This window comes from Odocoileus virginianus, unplaced genomic scaffold (assembly GCF_023699985.2).
Source record: "Odocoileus virginianus isolate 20LAN1187 ecotype Illinois unplaced genomic scaffold, Ovbor_1.2 Unplaced_Contig_21, whole genome shotgun sequence".
NCBI classification, from domain to species: Eukaryota; Metazoa; Chordata; class Mammalia; order Artiodactyla; family Cervidae; genus Odocoileus; species Odocoileus virginianus.
This window is the reverse complement of record NW_027224338.1, coordinates 1,011,124-1,023,262: the sequence shown is the minus strand read 5'-3', so window position 1 is coordinate 1,023,262 and position 12,139 is coordinate 1,011,124. Positions and strand designations below refer to the sequence as shown.

At 40.2% G+C, this 12,139-nt stretch overlaps 1 protein-coding gene across 1 annotated transcript in view; it reads right to left on the bottom strand.

Annotated features, from left to right (window-relative positions):
• GPC3 (glypican 3) overlaps positions 1 to 12,139 on the bottom strand; it is a 443,947-nt gene that overhangs the window by 229,235 nt on the left and 202,573 nt on the right. The window lies entirely within an intron of this gene.

The following is a 12,139-nucleotide window of genomic DNA, read 5'->3' as shown; positions in this document are numbered from 1 at the left end:
TTTATTTTTCCATCCTAAAGGAAATCAGTCCTGAATATTCATTGGAAGGACTGATGTTGAAGCTGAAGCTCCAATACTTTGGCCACCTGATGTGAAGAACTGACTCATTTGAAAAGACTCTGATGCTGGGAAAGATTGAAGGCAGGAGGAGAAGGGGACAACAGAGGATGAGATGGTTGGATGGCATCACCAACTTGATGGACATGAGTTTGAGTAAGCTCTGGGAGTTGGTGATGGACAGGGAGGCCTGGCATGCTGCAGTCCATGGGGTCGCAAAGAGTTCAACATGACTGAGCGACTGAACTGAACCATAATTCCATGAATCAGGGATAAAGAATTTCTGAACTTCCTACTGTTACTAACCATACATGAGGAAAATAAAAATAGTCTTTTATGGAACTACTGAATGAAAGATATTGCTGAATAAAGAGGGAATAGCTTCATTTAAAGGTTTAAATGCAAAGATTCTGGTAGTACCTTTATCTAATAAAAACCTATATTTCTTTTCAATATACCATTATATATTGAAAAGAAAGAGCACAACAAGGGGATTTTTCTGTTGATATTAGGACAGTTAATGTATTTGTTTGATACAGTTTCACTCTTGTTTGGTCTTCTTTCCTCCTTTAACCACTTAGACACTAAATGAGTAACCTAAGAAAAGTTAATTGTCAGTAGTTCATGCAACAAAAGAGTTCTGTCTGTAACCTGTTATTAGGAATTTCCATAGCACTTTATATTGCTCCAAGTGTTTCACAGCCAACACTTTAGTGACTATTAAAGAAACAGACTCCTCTTCCCCATGGTTACTGGAAGATGCACTCCCATCCTCCTTCCTCTCAAACTAATGAGAAGTACCAAATTTGAGTTGATTTAAATTTATTCACAGACTCTGCCAAGGTCTTATTCACTCATACACTCAACAAGTATTCACAGAGCACTTGTTATAACAATTTTTCACTTTTTACACATATAGCGTCAAAAGGCTACAGTCTACTCTCGAGTGAAAGATAAGATAGATCTGGAATAGGAGTTTCCAAGCCTCAGAGGCTTGGGCTATGGCTTTTCCTGCTGAGCTATAACATAGTCTCTAAAGATATGTGCCTGAATCAAATTTCAACTTGTTTGAAACCTAAATTATCACAGGCCCCTGACATTATGTGAAGTCAACAACAATAACCACTTGCTAGAAAACTATTTAAAGACCATTTTTGAGGCATTTTACCTCTCTCATTAGACCAACTGCACTTGTATAAAATTACATTTTTTCCACCTAACATTAACTAAATGTACACTATCTGCTGCACTGTGAATATACCAAGTAAACATGGTCCTTATGCCCTTAGAGGCTTGCAGTAGCCAGCTGTGATAAAATACTGGATGGCCTATTTTCTTTGAAAAGCATAAAATACCTTATAGATATGAAAGTAATTTTTGTTCTGAGAATACTAGAGCTTAAATATGCATAGTATACATGGCAACACAATCACCATAACTGAAGTGTTTCATGCCCTTCCAGAGTTTTAACGTTTGTGTTCTCATTTAATTCTCCACCTTCTCTATCATGGAAAGTGAATGTGCATGTGTGTGTGTGTGTTATCTGTGTTTGTGTGTGTGCCCACACTCATGTATGCAAACCACAGTGAAGGGAACTATTACTAGCCCACTTTCACAGGTGAGATAACTGAAACTCTGGCCATAAGTCGTGGAGCTATGCAGCAGCTGGTGACAGCAACGAGACACAGGACTCCTGACTATCTGTGCAATGTTTTTGCCATTATTACTATCTCCTTCCAAGGAACCTATTGCATAGCACTTAAAGATTAGTTTCATGTGTAGTAAGAACGAGCATCTTCTTACTATATACGTTGAAAAACATAAAATACCTCATAGATATGAAACACTGCAGTGTTTCATGTATTATCAGAACCCCCCTATGAGGTGAGTATACTATTATCTCCATTTTACAAATGAGAAAACTGAGGCACAGAGAGGTTAAGTAACTTACCAAAGGATATATAGTCAGTAAGTAGAAAAGCCAAGGTTTGAATTCAAGCACTTTGACTCCAGAGCTTACACACTAGAACACCATGCAGTAATTCCTTGAGGTATGAGTAGCTTGCTTTACCTTCTTTTCCCTCTCGGTTCAACACTAAAAAATATTTCAGCTGTTTGGCTATACTGGGTTTCCAGGATATCTCAGTAAACTAACTTCATAACTTGCATAGGATGTGAGAACAAGGAAAAAGCCTGACTGAATCCAACTACTTACAGAAAACAATAATTCCCCAGAAACACATAGCCTGCAGTGTCTTATAGCCACAATGAAATGGAAATTATAAGAAAATAAGAGAAAAAGGTCAATACTATGCATTTCCTTGGGATTATTGATATGGGTATGAAATCTCAGAGCTCTCAGCTCTAATCATAAAACTATGGTATTTAATTGAAAAGCTAGCCTTTGCAAAAAGGCCAGGCCCTCCCTTGAGCTCACAATTCCTTTGAAGTGCTACTGGCAGAGACAGGATTCAAGGGCCAGGATCTTGACGGTTTCTTGGGAATCAGCCTCCTGCAGGACACTCCAGGTCAGGCAACCCAGGGAAGGTGAGGGCTGGCTTGATAAACTCAGGGGGAGAATGCTGCTCGGGCTCTGGGAGCTGCCAAAGACTTGGCAGGAAGGTCAGAATCACCACAGTGACTTCAGCTGAATTCAAAGGTAGGGAGGAAGGCCAGGAATGTCAGCAAAGGTCAACCACATGGCTTTCCCCTGAGCTTGTTAAAAGGAGGGAATATTTCACTTTAGCAAGCTGCTATTATATATTACTTTGCCAACAAAGGTCCATCTAGTCAAGGCTATGGTTTTTCCAGTGGTCATGTATGGATGTGAGAGTTGGACTGTGAAGAAAGCTGAGTGCCAAAGAATTGATGCTTTTGAACTGTGGTGTTGGAGGAGACTCTTGAGAGTCCCTTGGACTGCAAGGAGATCCAACCAGTCCATCCTAAAGGAGGATCAGTCCTGAATATTCATTGGAAGGACTGATGCTGAAGCTGAAACTCCAATACTTTGGCCACCTGATGTGAAGAACTGACTCATTGGAAAAGACTCTGATGCTGAAAAAGATTGAAGGCGGGAGGAGAAGGGGATGACAGAGGATGAGATGGCTGGATGGCATCACCGACTCGATGGACATGAGTTTGAGTAAACTCCGGGAGTTGGTGATGGACAGGGAGGCCTGGCGTGCTGTGATTCATGGGGTCACAAAGAGTCGGACACGACTGAGCGACTGAACTGAACTGAACTGATTATATTCTATAAACTTTATAAAATGCTTTCTGCCTCCACATTAGAACTAACTCACACTGTGTGTGCATCTGGTATGTGTCTATGTGAAAGAATGGGGTAGGAGAAGCAGTGGATCTATAGGATTAAGGTTAGAACCTGACCAAAAAAAAGCCAGCAGGTGGAAAAAATTATATCTGAAGACATCCCTGGTGAAGCTGGGCAAGGTAGTCTATTTTTCCCTCAGATTCTCAAGGACATCAAGGCACTGGAGCAACCACTATGATTTGCAATTATGACTTGACTGCCGGAGGGTTTGATAAATGCTGGATGCTTCTCAAGAAGTCAAAAAATGTTTACATGCAAAAAGGGAAGTGTTTCGCAATTTACTTAGCATCAAGGACTTAAATGAAATAATTCTTCCTTCAGGAAAAAAGTTGAGAGTAAGTAAATGTGACTCCATGGACATTCCCATGAATCACTTTTCTTTCTTCTAAGAATAGATGTTTGATAATCTTTTTTTGACATTACCTTTTTTTAACAAGAAAATTATTGTTATGTATCCAAAAATACATGTGAACATAACTGAGTACTGCCTGTGATTTCTTTCCTCTTCCATACCTCCTCCTCTCCACCTTAATCTTTGGATGAAGAACCAGTTCTAGTGACCTCTAGAATGGTGAAATGCAGTAGGAAAAAAAAAACACTACAGTATCAGTAGGATCTATGAAGCAGGTCATCTAATCTCTCTCAGTTCAGTTCAGTCACTCAGTCGTGTCCGACTCTTTGTGACCCTGTGGACTGCAGCACGCCAGGCTTCTCTGTCCATCACCAAATCCCAGAGCCTACTCAAACTCATGGCCATCGCGTCGGTGATGCCGTCCAACCATCCTATCCTCCATCATCATCTCTCTAGGCATGCATAAATTATTAATTGGTACCTATTCGCACCAAAAGAGCTAAATTTCGAGGCTTGACTGCTACCTGAATTCTGGTCTGTAGCAGTTATTGAGGACTTTGGCAACTATCTGAAGAGGCAAAACTTCTAGTACATATTCAAAGAAATTAGTTACAGAAACATGTTTTATTAAACACACAATTGTATTTGTTTTTAAAGGGCACATTTCTTAAGATATATGAAGGACATGCTGAATGCCATGCATGCAAGAAGAGTATACCACCCTCCTTCCACAGAATTGTGACATCACCAGCCTCGGGGGCTGTCAGCGTCCTACTGTTGAACAATGTTAATGACTAAGGACGAGGGGACCTAATGGAATCTGACATTCCGAACAATCTTCAACAGCCCATTATTTTAACAAAATGGCCTTAACAGGGAGTTATAAAAATGGAGAGCTGGCGATACAACCTGGAAGAAGAAAGGTACCCTCTCAGAAAGACAAGCAGCCATTCCCACAAACATAAATGCTTGATTCAGCTTCCCGTTTCGTGTTGTCTAAGTACCTCTGGCAACCATCATATGCAATAATATTAAAATCACTGAGAGAATCCCAGATCCTGAGTGAGAAAATAGGAAATAAGCCACTCAGAGGTACCTCAGTTACTTACAGCATCCCAGACATGGGCCACCTTGACTGGCTATTTGTCCATGAGCTTCTAGCAAACTGCAGGTCTTTATTTAAAAAAGATCCAAGCGCATGATTTTTAGAAACGTGTTTGGAAAACTTCTCTGGCAGCCTTTGGAAATCCCTCTCCCCTTTTCCAGATAAGGCGGGGGGGGGGGGGGGGGGGGGAGGGGGGAGGGGAAGCTGAGCACAGGCACCTCCTCACAGCAGGATGATTTTCTTTTATATTCTAGTAGTGTCATCCTCAACAGGCCACAATGCATTTCCTTCCCTTTAACTCTTCTATTCCTAAACCTCCACAAACTCAACCTAATTTTTAAATCTAGGAGGGAATAGCGAGAAGGATTGAATCAAGATAGTTCCATGGGGTAGATGGACAGGGGGCAATATAAACAAATATCAAAGCTCAAGCCCCAAGAAGGGAACATCTGCGCAAAAGGAAATCCAGTTGTCGGCCAGACGGCACCACTTAGGTTTGCTTCTGGTACACTGACATTTTCTGGATTCAAAGAAAATAGTGCCTAAATTACTAAAAGGCCTGGGCACTATTTTAAAATAATGCATGGAGTGATCTGGTGTCTAAAGTGGCTTCCTGCCAGAAGGACCTTTGCCACAGTGCTACATTCAAGAGAGCTGATTTTAAATGGACATTTGAAAACTGGTCCATTGCTGTAACTTGGCAACATGCCTGGAAAAAGCTGATCTTGTGATTGGGCATTTTAAAGACAATCTCTAAAATATAAGCTACAGTTACTTTCTCTAATGAGACCTTCTGATCCTGTTGCTTAGCACTTCCCTTAATCATGCTTGGGGCTCCCCTTGCAGGACTGCGGGCAGCCCCGATGCCAATGCAAAGGAAGAAACAGCACAATTGCACTGTGTCCTCCTCCACTGACCTAACTCTCCTCAACTGAGCTATAAATTCCAGCTTGCTCTCCAAAGAAGACATACAGATGGCTAATAAACACATGAAAAGATGCTCAACATCGCTCATTATTAGAGAAATGCAAATCAAAACTACAATGAGATATCACCTCACACCAGTCAGAATGGCCATCATCAAAAAATCTACAAACAATAAATGCTGGAGAGGATGTGGAGAAAAGGGAACCCTCTTGCACTGTTGGTGGGAATGTAAACTGATACGAGCCACTATGGAAGACAGTATGGAGATTCCTTAAAAAACTAGGAATAAAACTACCATATGACCCAGCAATCCCACTACTAGGCATATACCCTGAGGAAACCAAAATTGAAAAAGACACATGTACCCCAATGTTCATTGCAGCACTATTTACAATAGCTAGAACATGGAAACAACCTAGATGTCCATTGACAGATGAATGGATAAAGAAGCTGTGGTACATATATACAATGGAATATTACTCAGCCATAAAAAGGAATGCATTTGAGTCAGTTCTAATGAGGTGGATGAACCTAGAGCCTATTATACAGAGTGAAGTAAGTCAGAAAGAGAAAAACAAATATCATATATTAACATATATATGGAATCTAGAAAGATGGTACTGATGAACCTATTTGCAGGGCAGCAGTGGAGATGCAGACATAGAGAACAGACTATGGACAATGGCAGGGGCCTGTGATAGACCCATTATGAGCTATATGTGCTATATGTTTAGGCTTTTCAGGAATTTTTGGATCTGAGTTTTTACTGTGGAACAAGTGACCAGTACTCATGTTGATAAATTATAAGATGCCCCTTTTCCCCGTGATATTTTCCTCCTCCACTACTGAATTTTCAGTTTCCTTTCTATGGGCCTCTCAAAAACACCAAGTGGAGGTCAACAAATGTGGCCAAAGAAGGAAAAAACAAAAGTGTATCTGCCATTTCTCAATACTCGTTAGACTACAAGTGCAATGATATTTGTACTTCTGAGGTGGTCCAGTGGTAAAGAAGCTGCCTGCCAATGTAGGAGATGCGGGTTTGATCCCTGGGTTGGGAAGATCCCCTGAAAGAGGAAATGGCAACCCACTCTAGTATTCTTGCCTGGGAAATCCCATGGACAGAGGAGCCTGGTGGGCTACTGTCCATAGGGTTGCAAAGAGTCAGACACAACACAGCGATTAAACAACAACGATATACTTTTTTTTTTTTTTAAGCTAAGAGGTTTTGTGGGTCAGCTCATACACTGGCTTGCCAACTTGTTTCCACAAAATGTGTTAGGCCAGATGAGAATATTAATTTATTTGAGCAGATATTTGTCAGTGTTGATCATAAAGAAAGGTGCTGGGTGTTCTGCCAGCACATACCAATGCTGAGAAAGGTATGCTGCTGACAGCAGCCTGGTGAAAAGATCCACCATAATTGGTCCCAACCTAGCTGGAACTGTGTCTCTATTATTACCTCATTTTGGCTAATATTATGATCATACCCTACCACCATAAGTGCCAAGTGTCCTTTTTTCTTTAAATTAAAATTAAAGTTAATTTCAGGAATGCCATGACAGCCCTGGGAGTGCTGACACTGACAATCCAGGTCGAGTAGCATTGGTTAACATGTCAGCAGACTGGTTCTAACCATCTCATTCTCTGCCACCTCCTGAGACGGTTAGATGGCATCACTGACTCAATGGACATGAATTTGAGCAAATTCCAGGAGACAGTGGAGGCCAGTGTGCTGCAGTCCATAGGGTCACAAAGAGTTGGATACAACTGAGTGACTGAACAACAACAGACTGGTTCTATAATGATGACTAATGGACAATTTTCTACCAACAACAATAATAATGACACCAGTAACAACAACTAATATCTGCATGCATGCATTCATTCACTCAGTCATGTCTGACTCTTTGAGACCTCATGACTGTAGCCCACCAGGTTCCTCTGTCCATGGAATTCTCCAAGCAAGAATACTGGAGTGGGTAGCCATTGCCTTCTCCAGGGGTTTTTCCCAGCCCAGGTATTGAACCCAGGTCGCTCACATTGCAGGCAGATTCTTTATCCCCTGAGCCTCCAGGGAAGCCCAACATCTGCCTAACATATTCATTTGAACTAGGCACTATTCTTAGCCCTTTACATTTATTAATTCATTTTAAGCCTCATAACCACCTTATGATATAGGCATTACAATTATTATTCCCATTTTATAAGATGAGAAAACTGAGGATAAGAGAACAAAATTAACTTGCCCAAGCCCACACAGCTAGTAAGTGGTGCATAGCTGGAATTCAGGGTGAGGTCTGTCTGGTTCCAAAGTTCTTAAGCACCTCTCTCTAATGCCAAATATGAGAGACTTGATTCTCCTTGGAGAAGGAGAGAAGAGAGTAATGTGAAATGGTATATTCACTATTACTAAAATTTCACACAATAAAAAGAGGGCATGTGATTTTTGTTTTTATTCTATGGAATTTTTTTATAGAAACAGAGAGAGTTAATTGGCTGGAGGATGCTGAAGACTGGCTTCAAAGAAACCTCACTAGGTCCAGAGTTGAGTAATACTCTCAGGTGTAGATTCACATCAACCAAGCTCACAAAGGGCTGTGTGTAAACTTTTTAAATTCCCAGGCTTTGGAGACTCTAAACTTAATTTTGACAGTGTCTCCAATTAATTAAACACATAGTATCAAACCCTCTTAAGACTGCTATATCAAAGCTAAATGCCACTGTATAAATTAATAATGATAAATATAATTTACAATGTGACAGATCCTCACTAATCTCCTGGTAAATAACATGGGAAGCCAAATTATCATCTAAGACTTGCTTAATAAACATAGAGTCAGTATCAACTCAAGTTATAAGATTTGAGTATTCAATAATGGCATCATGTTAAGATATATCTCTATAACTAGGATTTTATAATAACATGTTACAACAACAGCTAACATTTATTGAGGGATTACAATGTGCCAGGCACTGTGCTAAATATATAAATTATCTTCCTTTATTCTCACAAAGGCTCTATGTGATAAGTAACATTATTAAAATAAAGACTGAACCTGAGACTTTGAAACATATAACCACTTGCCCAAGATCATAAAACTAGGGAGTGTTAGGCATGAGACATGAACACTAATCAGTCTGATTATGGGACGTCACTCATAACCATGCTGCTTCATTGCTGTGATGCCCACTCCAAAGCCATACAAGGCAATCTCTCACCTGGGTAGAGTGGGCTGATCGGAGTTACTAGCTTTCTCTGTGACTTTCTCCTTTTTTTCTGCTTTCAAGACCAACAGCCCCTAACTCCCACTGCGTAATTGACATATTCTTTCTTCAGCTGTGTTAACACGGTCAATCAGGCTACTGTCTGGTCTTTTTCCCCAGGAGCCATTAAATCCGCCTGTCTCTGTCTCAGTATTGCTCTCTCTCTTTTTGAAATTTAAAAAATAAAATTCAAAGAAGCAGCATAATAATCACCCATATTCCTGAGAACTATTATCAACAATAGGTAAATTTTGCCAATTTGCTTCCAGTCTTTTCTTCTACATGTATGCTTTAAAAATTATACAAATAATATGTGATGACGCTCTTCTTTTATAATTTACTCTCTTCAAAGGGAATTTGCATAACTCTGTTCTCCTTTATAACTTGTTGATTTTCTAGCTTACCTCTTAGGGGGAAATTTCATTTTCAATATTTTCAGGTGCTCGGGGAGGCTGCTTCAAGCTGCTGTCATGCCCCAACTACCTATTACCACATATGGTAAGACTGGTATAAAAAACAGGTAGATAAGGCTGACCATCTTATTAACATCAGAATTCAAGACCATATACTTTGTCTAGCTTGCTTAACTCTCTTAATTGTTAAGAAAAATCCAGATCAGCATAAAAGATTGCAAAAAATGGCACTTTGCAGGAGTCAGTGACTACATGAGCTTTCCCCAACAATGCAAAAGTATTTGTATTTTGACAAGGAAATTACAGGATTGAGTATAAACAATTAATTACATGGGTGACTTTAGCAAAACTGAGGGCATCATTTCGAAAAAGAGATACCTTGGAAACAGAAAAGTAACCTATTTAGAAGCACCTCTGAACATTTCTGAAACTCACAGACATAATTCACAATATCAGATGAATGACAGTTATATTTATTTCAAAACAAAAAATTAAAGGGGGTGTTGGTTTTGGGGTTTAAAGACAGACGCATGCCCAGAACTATTTTTAAAGGTTACCTGCAGAAAGGATAAGACCACAAAATTAATGGAAACTGAAAAGCCTCCCTGAAGGGGAAAACTGTGGTGTGCATGGCAAATATCAAGTGAGCCCAGTGAACAATGGTCAAAGAAATCTTTTCCATTGAATCAAAGAAGCCTTTTTCAGTTTGTGATACACTAAACTTCTAGGGTTGTCATTATAGAGTTATTTTTATAGTTTATCTACTCTAAATATATCGTTCTCACAATATATATATAGCAGAAAACAGAGGAGATATTCTAAACTAAATTCATTGCTATTTCTGATCAAAACACTGTTCAAAGAATCTTATCATAGATTATGAGGTATCAACCAAATGACTTGCTCCCCCTCCTGGCCACCCCAGGTATGACATAACATCCCTCCAGCCTCAGCCTTTCTCAGACACCATTTGGCACACTCCTACTATGCAGAGATTCACAGTGTTCTACTGCCAATATTAAGGCAAACAACTGTATAATCCCTTTATTCTCTGGGCTTTCCTCTGGAATAGCAAAACCTACCTATTCATATCATTGTTTTATACATAGAAAATCAACATGGTCTTTAAATTTACTAATGCCATGAACCCTTCATTATTCCTCATTATTCTGTGTTATCAAATCTCTCTGGATCATTTGAGCTGAACATCCCAGGCTCCTTCTGATACTCCTTCATCTTCCTATCTCTGCTCACACTGTCTAGCAACCATCCCTTTCTGATTGATCATTTTCCTCAGCCCCTGCAGTGATAGTTCAAAGCACAGAAGAATACTGAGCCAGGTGTATCTCTACCTTATGACGTAAAAAACATTTCTGTTCCACCCACAGTCCATGCACTTGCTCACGCACATCCTCTTACAGCATTATAGCAATGCGTATACAGCAAAATTAGTGCAAAAAGTCGACACTCACAGCCTTCCTTTACTAATGCATGGACCATCAGCCATTCTAAGAACTGAGATTTTATTCTCCAGTCTCACCTTCTCTTTCTCCACTTCTCCCCTGGTATCAACCCCTCTTAATCCACGAATTACTTGCATTCCAAATCGACCAACACCTGTAAAATGTTGGCTTCTACCTCTCTTCATTTTTTCCTATCTGCCCCAGACCCTTGGAGGCCAATTTCTTGACCTGAAATCATGGCGTCATAGTGATAACCTCTCCTTCCAAGGTTAGAAATCTGAACTCTGACTCCAGCACATTGGCTGAACCCACAACCTCACCAATATGTTCTAGTTAGGCCTGACACTGAGAACTCTAATTCCAGAAAACAAAAGCCTAGTGTGAAAACATTACTATAAGGATCCTCTTATCAATTCTGCTTACATAGAATTCTGTATCTCCTAGATATTTTTGGTTTAGAAATCTATGATACCAGAATCTCCTGGGGTGCTTGTTATAGGCCCTACTACAAATATATAAACTCTGAGTTTCTAGGCATTGGTCCCAAGAATTCACATTTTAACAAGTTCCCAAGGTAAGTCTGGTATAGAAATAGGTCTGGGCCTACTGACTATCAAGCCTGTCATTCCATAGATGAGGAAACTTAGAGAGAAGGTACTAAAAAACCCAAAGCTCATCAGTCCCGTCTTTTGTTCTTTCTATCATACTACTGTCTCTCCTGCAGGAAGAAGCATTTGAAACTATCTTGCGTAAGGGCCAGTTATAATGTCCATGACCACAAAAAACTTGTTTGTAAAGAATACAGTGGCCTATCAGCTAAACTCTCTCAGTTCAGTTCAGTTCAGTCGCTCAGTCATGTCCAACTCTTTGCGACCCCATGGACCACAGCACACCAGGCCTCCCTGTCCATCACCAACTCCCAGAGTTTACTCAAACTCATGTCCATTGAGTCAGTGATGCCATCCAACCATCTCATCCTCTGTTGTCCCCTTCTCCTCCCACCTTCAATCTTTCCCAGCATCAGGGTCTTTTTCAAACAAGTCAGTTCTTCACATCAGGTGGTGAAAGTATTGGAGTTTCAGCTTCAGCATCAATCCTTCCAATGAATACTCAGGATTGATCTCCTTTAGGATGGACTGGTTGGATCTCCTTGCTGTCCAAGGGACTCTCAAGAGTCTTCTCCAACACCACAGTTCAAAAGCATCAATTCTTCAGCACTCAGCTTTC